We start from the raw sequence: 11,441 nt of genomic DNA, 5'->3' as shown, positions 1-11,441 counted from the left end.
CTGGGGACCTCCCTGAAGATTGGGATGAACCCAAGGGTCGTCTGGCTCATCAGGGTCATGGATCATAGGTTGGCAAAGTAAACCCTGTATATGCATATATATATATTTATCTATAAACACCAATGATTCAGTATCATTTCACTCTAATCTTCCCCCAGGGATCTATTAACAAGAACCTGGGTTACCCTGGCCTTCAGGGACAGGTCATAACAGGAACCATGCCCCTTCTCAGTTCTCACTGCTGGTGGGGTTACCACAGCACCCCTCACAGGGATGCCAGCTCTCAAGCTGGCTGCTGCTGTTCCCTGGCCCATGCCTTTTCCTTTTCCCTCCACTGCAAATGTGGATCCAAAGACTGCTGTCTGGGTGTGTAATCACAGATAACTGTCATGTAGGAGAAAATTATAAAAGGCATGATTTACTGTTTCATGTTATAAATAAAAATTAATTATTTTGATCTCTGCCTATTTTCAGCACTCTTTTTCCCTCCAAGTATCCCTACCACCAGGTTTGGAGGTTGTGTGCTCCCCACACTCTCCTCACATTGGCTCCATTCCTTTGCTCTCAGAGACTGGGATGCTCAGAGACAGACTTCTCTGCTCTAGCATGATCTTTTTAACCTGTGGTACATCACTGACTCCTGCTCATTCCTGCCTGGTTCCTGAGCTTCCAAGTGAAATAACAGAATTTATTCAATGTACAATGTGCACTTTGCACATTGTATAGTGTACAAAATAGTCATTTTCTTTGATGGCAATTGCAAAACACTTGGTAACCTGTACTGATTTTATTATGAAGAGTTTTGCTTTACTATATCATAAATTCTTTAATTGTGAACAAGTATCTTTTTAGTTATTTTCTTTCTTTTAATTTTTAATATATGTGTTTGGCTTTCTGATATCTATCATACCCTGTTTTCCGAAATTTTGCTCTTTAATGTGTGATAATAAAACAAATGTAAAGAGACATTAACTTTTTTTATTGACTTAAAAGTGGATACTTGATAATTTATTGTCTCAAAGCATCTCAGTTCATGTCTTGCCTCAAAAGTCCCCTCCTTCATTGTATGGATGCAGTAAGGTGTTGGCCACTTGGAATGTGGTGTTTATTGGTGTGTGTCTCACAGGAATCATCTGTAATATAGGTATAATTTGCAGGAGTAATAACTCTCTTATTTTTGCTAAATGTCTTTTTAACATCTGTACTGCATCATCTTTAATTTTATCTGCTTCTAACTTGATATTCTGTCTTAATTTACTTGCCTTATGGCATTGTGATTGTTATCAGAGAGTCAAAAATTTGGTTCAGCTATTTTTCTGTCTCTTTATGTACATTTCTGAAGAGGTCTTTGTGCCTTTCACACACATTGATGCTCACTGTTCATTCACATTCTCTTTCTTACTCTGTTCTGGTGCCCTGTCTTGCATCTGGTGTTAGTCTGAACTTCACAGTCCATTTATTTTTTTCCTCTTTCGCATTTCACTGGTGTCACATACATGCAAAGATCTCTGAGTCACTGATTTCTTTCTCATTATGGGAGCATTTTTTTGTATGCATAATGACTTCTCAGAATTTTTGAATGTGGTCCTATGTAAAGAGAATTTCATGATTATTTTTCCCCCCTCAATAACCATAGGTCTTCGGATTTTCTTAATCTCTTCCGCTTTGTATTTGTATGTTTTTGTTTGCTGATTTTTCAGTAAGTTTTTATACTTTCCTTCCTCTGCCTTCTTAAATACCTTTGTGACTGCTTTGTTTGTATTCTCTTTTTGGATGTGAGTTTATTCACTAGTTGTGCATGTCTCTGGTTCTCTCTAGAGTTAATGGGATCTCTAAGCATTCATATTTGAGTGCCTGGATTTTTGTCCTGTCATTATTCTATCACCAATTAGTTCAGCCAGTACAGTTTGGCAATTGCATGAATCAGTCATCTTTGTGTAGTTTGCCAAATCTCTGACCCACTGTTCTGCACTGCTGTTTCTTGATTTATGCAAAAAGGGGTCTTTCATGTAACAGGAATTTTTAATGAATTAAAATGCTCAGGAGCATTAAGATTTATCCCTGTCTGCTGCTGACATAGTGGGATGTCACCAAAGTGTAAGACATCCTTCACCCATAACAACTGTACCAGTCTGATCTTCTTGTGGTTTTTTCCTTTCCCTATTTTCTAGAGTCATGACAAAATCTGTTGTTCTCCTTCTTTGTGTGAGTAGTTCTATGTATTCTTTCTTTAAATTTCTATGTGCATGAGGGACTACATCAGCTTATTATTATTATTTCTGTTGTCTGTAAGATGACTTTGAATTTCCTGTAATTGTCCATAAGCACAAGCAAAGATAGTCAAAACAGGTCCACATTCATGTTTTGTTTTTCCTTCCTTCACATGTAAGGTCTTCAACACTCTCACAAAGTTGAGCATTTTATCCTGAAGAAGAACTCTACATTGTTCTCACAATATTACTCTCACCTTTCTGTCTTCTCTGTCTCTTCACTCTGTGTCTGGCCTCTAGTAACTTGTTCCTTGTCCCCCAACTCTGCTCTGTTCTGAATTTCTCACTGTTTTGTATTGTGATATCTTTGCTCCACCATCTCCATGCCCCACACTTATCAAATCTGTATCACCTGTCCCTTAGGACATCTTTCTGCTTGTTTCCAGGTTTGCTGCTTTTAGCCACCTTTTTGCTTATCTTCCTGGCACCTCTTTTTGTCATATCTACTTATGTTTTGTTCTTTAGTGTAGGACTCAGGTAGATTCCTGTTCCTTCCTTGGGATCTGGCACCTGTGATGTATTTGGTGTGGCAAAGAAGGTATTGTTTTATCCCTGGAAAAAGTGAAACAATAGTTTTACCTGTTGAACCCTAGGTAACCTCTACCATACATATAGAAAATAGGATAGCTCTCCTAGCACCAGAAGGCTTGTAGCACAATTTTAAATGCAAATTTGCAGAGCACATTTTCCTGATACAAAGGCCATTACTTCGTCCTTTCATAGTTTCTGCTCCTAAATGGAACTTTTAAAAAAAAGATCACTGTTTTGTTTAGTAACACTGCTGCCTAAACCTATGAGAAAATACAAATTGAAGCTAGGTTCACTGTGTTTGAAATGGAGTGAGAACATGAAAGCATTTTGATGAACATGAGAACATGAGCATTGACTCTGACTGAGAAGTTGCAGATAAAAAGGTGCTGCCTAAACAAGGAAAAATCTTGAAACTTTGTCCCCTACACCACTCCCTCTGTTCTGTTGCCCTTGAAATCTTCAGCTGCTTAAAGCAAACAGTTTATCTCTTAGATAACATCATTATATAGATTACCTAGATTTTACACTAGTGTGCAGGCTTTACAAGTTCATTCCAGACTTATCCCAGAGTGGTTTGCTTTCCTTGATGTAGGGCCCATTTGGTACAGTCAAAGAATAGAATCAAAGAATGGTTTGGATTGGAATTTAAGATTGTGTAGTTTCCACTTCCTTGCCATGGACAGGAATGCCTTCCTCTAGACCAGGCTGCTCAGAGGCCCTTTCAATGTGGTCTTGAATATTTCCAGAGATGGGACATCCCCAGCTTCAAACTCCTTTTCGTCAGATGAAATGAATGGGGAAAGTTTTGGGAATTGTTTCTTTCAACATTTAAGAGCCCCATGCTATGTGAAATTAAGTGGCCTACTGCATGCAGATATTCAATGATAAATAAAAAATTTATTTTGCATTTTGTAGAAGTCTGAAGGATAAATGACCAGAACAGGTTTTTTATTATTTTTTTGTTTGCTTGTTTCTTCCCTCTGGCTCCATTTTACTTTCATTGAATGTATTTGACAGGGGAAAGGCAACAGAAGCACTTTGAGGAAAAAAGCTTGTTGCATTGGGAAAAATACTTTTTATAGAAAAAATGCACTCACTGCATTTTTGCATCATTGTATGTGACACTTTTTTGCATTTATGACCGGTTTGGTTTTTTTTTCCTATTTTGGAAACTTGGTACATGTGGTAGGATGATGAAAGCAGCCTGTCACAGGAAGAAATAATGGAAATAACATCCCTGGTCTTACAGATTTTTTTTTTTTTTTTTTAAATTTGAGCCAAATAAGTTTCTACCAATTCTTTTATTGCCTCCCTTGTGTCACATTTCAGCTGGGCTCCTGCTGCTTTTCTGTAAAAGGAGTACCAGTTCCCCAAACAGTGCTGAGGCCAGGCACTGGCCTTTGGTAATTCATAACTGCATCCATGTCTGTGTTTGACCCATGGGATGGTTTGGGGAGGACAATATGCTGAGATCTTCTCCTGAAAAGTAGTATGGATGAGGGTATTCAGCTGTGTGTTGGGATGGGAAAGACTAGCCACTTGAAGATGAGTCACATTGTGCCACTTGCCATCTCAGTGCCAGAGACTAAGCTCTGGTCTGAGTTACTTATATAGGAGAAGTCTAAATGGATCAGCTAAGTGACCTGGGCAAGGGTTTGTTCCTCTTGTCACTCTGTTGGCTTCTATAGAGAAATGGAATTGGCTTCAACAGACTTGAAGCTGGACCATTATTTTCTTTAAGCCATGACATGGATGTAGATCTTCTACTTTTATGTTAGTAAACCACATGCAGTTTAGTGGACATTCAGAAATCTTCAGAATTTATATTTAAACAGTTCTTACTGTTGTTACCTTCTTACATATCTCTTCATGTTCCGTTTCTTTTCCCCACACAACCCTCTAGTTTTAGCTTGTGTGCTCTGGGCTTGCATGTGTTTGCTCTGTTCTGCAAAATTCTAATTCTTCTAATTCTGCAAAAGCTTTTAGACTCCATGCCACAGTGTGTGATAACTTGTACCAGGGAAGTTTCACTTAAGAACAAAACTGGAAAGCTGATGAATGTATTTAAAGACAACAAAAATAGAATAAAATTTTCAAATGTATCAGGTTTTTTTCAGCTCTCCTCTCCCTTTTCCCACCTAACTAAAGTTTGAAAGAGGTTCTTGATAAAATACCAGTGCTGACTGACTATTGTTTTTCTGCTGGCATGTTTTCACAGAGTATGTTGTGACAAGCCGTGACAGATATATTAAGCTGGATTTTTGTGCTGAAAAGTTACAGATAGTTATAAAACAGAAAGTTTGAATTCCTGATACGTTGCCAGGACTCACCCCCTGTTCAGGCTGGCTGGCATGAGAAGGCATGGTTCTTTCAGAAGCTACTTTCCAGTAGTCAGCAAAAACCCACTGTGATTTTGTTAGCAGCACTAGAAGGTCAGGTTTCCATGGCCAGTATCTGTGTTGTCACTTCTGGTCTGTATCTGTGCTGACAACACCCGAGCACAAGCTGTGGAATTCACAAGAGAGCATCTTGTCTTCTCATCCAGGCTCACTGCCTGATTTCTCTGTTCCCAGTCCTGCATGTTCTGTTTGCTCTAAGTGCTTCACAATGTAATTCTGATAATTGCTTCTGTAGATCAACAACCTGCTTGGCTCTCTGAGCCTGTCTTTTCCTTGTCTCTGCTCACAGGCTGTCTCTCTATCAGGCTTTTCTAATTCAGAACAAAACTGATCTCCAGTGGTCACATAACCCTCTGTCTCTATTCTAAGCACAGGACTGCCTTCATGTCTCTTCCTGCACAGAAAACCTGCAGGTATTCAAACTGGAAAAACTGGGACAGCATTTGTAGCAAGCACAAAGCATGGATCAGAGATGTCTATCCACTTCCACATGGGCAGAAAGGAGAATGGAAGATGAAGAGCAAATCGTTCTTTCTCACCTTATTCAACCAGGCAGAATTGTCCCTTTCTTGCCTGATAGATGGAAATTAAAGACTGTAATCACAGCTGTTAAAATCTGAGAGAATACATGAGTACAGGACTTAAACTTACTGAAATGTGGGCTGAAAATGAGAGGGATCAGTATGTAGTTTAGATGAAAAAGGATGCAAGTAGAAGAATAGAAGGATGAAACGGGGTGGGTGGTGGTGGGCATGCAGGACAGACAAATACTCTAAAGAGCACTAATTCATTAACAGCTTTTTGGTTAAAAATGTAGCTGAATCTATTTGATTTTCTCCAGCTATTATAAGGATTCCATATAGTTAGACTTGTGCAGAAACATTTCTCTTGCAAGATTTTGCAAGTGATTTTGAAAACTTCCAAAACAGAGGTAGCATAGAATATTAGTTCAGGTACTAGATACAGACAGAATTTTCAGGTTTCTGATGTTTGGTTTTTTAAGCTTCCAAGATTTTTATAGGTTTTGGGTCAGGTCCCCAAGATGGTCTAATACCATGTTTGAGGTCTTTTGAAAGTCTGTCCATAAACCAATGTGGAAGAAGAGATTGGGAAGTGGGGAAGGCCCAGATTTACATACAACATCAGATGCATGTTGTAATTTTCTTCTACGATATGGCACTTGAGAAGTTTCTGACTTTTCAATCACTCAATCTCAATGGCTTGTGGCTCAGAGCAGTAAAATGGTTGAGAAGTTTCTATGTAGGAACTCATGAACTTTTCTGTAATATATTGTACACAGATGTATCTCCCACTCAACATCCTCTTTAATTTACTGGCTGCTATGTAGGACAAATGTTTCTTGTGCAAAAGATAATTTTAAAACCAAAAGGAGCATGGATAACTTACAATGGTTTGCAAAAGCACAGGAAGGGCTTATTGTTTTTAGGAAGAGGCAGCAGCAAACAAAGATGTCACAGATATAAAAATAAACCTATGCAAGACTGCATACAAAGTAAACAGCCAGAATAAATTATTTTTTGGGCATTCATAGTCAAATTATGTCATGCATATTAGTCCCCTTTTCCTCACTTGGAATCAAAGCAGAAATTCAAGATGTCAGAGTAGAATTACTTTTTAAGGGCCTAATTCAAGGCTACCCTATGACAATGGATCTGTTTTTGTGCTTTTAGTGCAGATGCTTATGCCATCTTATTTCTACAACCCAATACAGCTTTCTTCCTTGACACCTAATACAAAGCAAAGAGAGTTGAGTACCTTCTGTAACACCACCAAAATCCCCAAATGTGTGATTGGTCAGAGGAGTATAAATACAACCAGCTGTGCACATCACATACATTTTCTGTTCCTGATTCAGTGTGGGAAATCCCAGCAAACTTTCTGGAGTTCTGTGTGGGTGGGTTCTGCACACTCTCATTGGGCCCTATCTGCAGCCAGGATTTGCTAGTGGTAAAATTAAGTAAGAATAGTGACACATAGATATAGGGCAGTACAGAGAAACAAGCTGTTAAAATGTGATTAATTCCTCTTATGTAGCTGTTCTGGCAGAATCAACCATGCAGACAAAACCTGCTTTTTGATCCAGGATCCAGAGCAACAATCTTCAACCTTCTTTGGCGAGCAGTAAAAATCCTGGTATGGGTAGATCCCTATATAATAAGCTGATTAACTTTTCTTAATAATATTTGGGCCCCTGCAGACCAGGGATAATGCTTCAGATCACAGAAGGAAAAAATTTCCTAAGCAGAGATATTTATTTTCTGTATTTTTGCAACCTGTTCCTCAGAGCATCAATCCACTGGCTCTACTCATATGATCACTCACAAGATAAAAACAAGCCTTACTGAAATAAAGCAGGGGCAATTTGCATGACAGAAATTCCTTCTAAATTTTAATTTTCCTCACAGGATTGACGTGTCTTTGCTAGAGAATGACAGAGAGATGTGTAAGTCAAGTAGATCTTCTACATCTTCATGAAATCCTCTTCTGCCACATTACCTTATGGACAAAATTGCCCATTGGCTTCACAGTGGGTTTGTATCATGCCATTTCTTTAGGAACATTACAAATGTGGATGCAACAGGAAAGAAGCAGAAGCAGGTCCTGAAAAGTGGATTTCTCTGTGGATTGCTGCAGTTGGATGAAAGTATACAGGATGAAAGAACCACAGCATTGTATTTGTCAGCTCAGTTTTCCCTGTGGTTAAAAGCTCTGTCTTGTAGTATGGCAGGATAAACCCTCAGTAACCTGGGCAGTCTTCTGAGGTAACCCCTTGTAAGAGTAGTTGATGTTTCATTGTAAAGCAGTCTTTGTAGTTCATCTGGACGTGCTCTGGAACCACAGCATTCATGATATTCTCTGTTGGATCATCTAAAATGCCTAGGCATTTTCTGCTTGACTTTTAATGGATTTCATATAGGAAGGACAATGTGGAGGTATTTATTTTTATGAAGCAGCCAAGTTCCATTATTTTTTTTGTGTGTGGCAGACTGTTCTCAGATTTAAAAAACTGAAAATATTGAAAGATAATTGGTAATTTCCCATGTTCCTCAAATAGCCTAGCCAGAAATTCACCAGAATTTTCTGCAAAATTTCTGGGGCTGGGAGAATACCCAAATATTTCTTTAATTTTTGAGTGAAATAACTGAAATATAAAGAAAAAACACATCTCATTTAAATGACTCATCTTTTATCTATACCACTGTTTTCAATGTTATATGTACGCTTGGTGAGAGATGAAACTGCAATGTACTGTCTCAAAAGGCTTATAGACTACCACATTCTTGCTTTATTTGTACAGATTTGTATTTGCAGATATTTGTCATAAAGTCATGAAGTCAGCAGGTTCAGGAAGCTTTGGGCCCTGGCACAGCTGCTGATGGGGACAGGCAAGGCAGAGTTTGTGGTGGTTGAAGATGGGGAAGGAAGAAGGATTGTGACAGTCTGGAAAGGCAAGGGCAAGTAAGAAGGCAGTGACAGAGGCTGTAATGGGAGAAGGAAGGAGATGGAGGAGGACTGAGAAAGGAGTGTATGTAATAATTTGTGAGGGGTGTCAGGAAATGAAGCAAGAACAGATGGGAGAATGCAAATGAGAAAGAGAAGACAGCAGCACCTCTCGGGCTCAGCTGCAAAGAGGTTGAAACTGACACCTATGTTTAATATAATCCTCTATTTGACTCTGGCTTTGAGAACAGGAGTATCTGGAATGTGGGTTATGGAATAGAGTGTGTCTTTCCATGTAGCAGTTGCCATCTCTTGTGTAGCAGCTGGTTTGAGCCCTGCAGCCCAGACAGAATGAGCTATGCAAATAGATGAGGAATGAAGGAACTACTCCTCCTCTCTATCTGTCTCACACCCTCTCTGGATCATCCAGCCAAAGTACTGACATCCTGTTGGGGGCTTCAGCATCTTGCCAAGAATACCTAGGAAGCAGAAGGGCACTGGAAACATAAATGTAAAAGTCTTGCAAAGCAAATCCTGTGGTGATATACGGAAAATTTATATTCCGCAGAGAGCTCTATAAACTGAAATCCACCATTTTGTTTCCTGCTAGAGAAAGTACATATGGCGTAAAAAATTCTGGAGAAAGGATGTTACTATTTATTAAATTCTGTGAGATTAAGGCCTATTGAACCCTATTGACTTAATCACCATCTCTTTACACTGTATTTTTTTCATAGGTAGTTTAGATTGGAGCCACAGTAAAGAATGTACATGATTACCATTTTCAGAATGTTGTTATAGTTTGATTCTTTTCAGGGAAAACTTACACATCACTGAAGCTGATTTCAGTAGTCAAAACTGGCTTACTGTGCAAAGAGCTGAGCACACTGTTATCTTTCACTAAAAGGTTATAGTTCTCTGGCACCAGTGCCCAAATTTGCATGAGGTATAGTGTCTCAAAATACATAACTTGCCTGTCCCTCAAATTGTTGTAAAATAAATACTGTGCTTGCTCAAAGTGATTATGCAAAGTGAATCTTGCCCTGTTTTGAACTTTGAGTCAAAGGACACAAATATTTTGAAAGGAGCTATTGGCTTACAAATGTGACTCCAGCTGAGACTTTAAACATCAAAGAGATGTGTTGATGGAGATCAGTAAGAATTTATAAAGCCATATGACTTGGAACATATCAGCCAGAGATGAAAAAGAAACTGAAGTCCTGTGATCCTTACTTTCCCATAGTAGGTTGCATTTTCCTGGGGATGCTCAGTTGTTATTAATGCCAAAGCTGAACCATAAATGTTCATCTTCCTATCTGTATAATATCAAATTATGCTCAGACATATATGACTCATTGATAATTTCTTTCCTTATTATATAAGGTTCAGAAATGGTAAATTATCCCATTTCAGCCATCACCAGAATTTCCAAGGTGCTACAGTTTTAGGCATTGGAATAACCCTTATGGGGACAGCAAGGTCAGGTAACATACATCAGGATGGGACACCTGCATGTAAATGAACATACTTCATCAGAGGTGTTTGACAAAGTGTAATACATTCTTTCTCTTGCTAAGGAGAAGCAGAGGAAGAGATGCAGTGTGCAAGGAGCAGTTTCACGTGGAGGCACAATTCAGCCTTTCACTGGATGGTAGCAGCAGTAACCACTGTGTGCTCTTCCTGGGAAAAGAACCCCTCAGAGTGTCTTCATTTTAACTTTTGTACATGCTTACAAAATATTTAAGTTTTGGGTTTTTTTTTTGTTTAGAGTGGAAAATCTCTACCCTATGTTTGTCCTACATGATGTATGAATATCTTACCTTTCACTGACAAAAAAACAAATGTAAAAAAAATGTGCATCGTATTCTGATTTTGTTTATTGGTGCATGTATGAAAGGAGAGGCAACAGAAAAGGAAACTCCTCTTTCCCACCACATAATGTTTGTTCTACCTGTAACTAAGTTTGGCAGTCGGTGGCCCTATAACTCATATTTAGGCTTTTCAAGTCAATTGTTCCTTGCATTAATTGACAAAAGAGCTTGTACTCCTTTTTTCCAGGAAAGGATTGCATCCTTTTATCTTTTGCCTTAAAAATTGCCAGGCCTGGACCTTTAATTGGGCATGGCTTATTTCTGCAATGCAGCCATTCCAGTGGTGTCAGGGTCAGCCTTCTCAAATCACAGAAATACATCATGTTAGGAAACCTATAGTGGGCCTCAATCTGGTTTCTTCACCGAGGAAATCTGTAAGTAACCAAGCTTGTGAACGTGCCCGTATGCCATCTGAACTTCACAGCAGGATTTTCTGTGAAATTTCTTGTAAACCTTGTCTTTTCTTTCAGAAGTAACCATCTATACAGTCTTCATTGGTCTTGACCTGAATTTTCAAAAAAGGGCTAGCAAGCAGAATGTTTTTCAAAAACTAAAGGACTTGTTAGGTTAAAAAGCCCCCAAAATCTACCTACAGTAATTGCAGGGAGAAAATTAAATAATAATAGCAATAATAATAATAATAATAATAATAATAGCAGTAATAATAATAATAATAAAAGCTAGCCTTACATATTATTCTTGTAATTATTTGTTTCTTGGAAGTCTCAAGTCCTAATTTAAATATCTCCTGTGTTTCTAGTTCTTGGGCAATTTCTAAGTCTATACTTGTAAAGAAAAGAATACATATGTAAATTTCTATTCAAGAAAACATAGTTTTTTTTCCCACTTATATTTCAAATGTTTTGAAATGAAAAGGTTTCAGCTTCTTGACAGACTTTCTTCCAGCT

The sequence above is a fragment of the Parus major genome, chromosome 2 (assembly GCF_001522545.3).
Source record: "Parus major isolate Abel chromosome 2, Parus_major1.1, whole genome shotgun sequence".
Taxonomy (NCBI): Eukaryota; Metazoa; Chordata; class Aves; order Passeriformes; family Paridae; genus Parus; species Parus major.
This window is presented reverse-complemented; position numbering follows the sequence as displayed.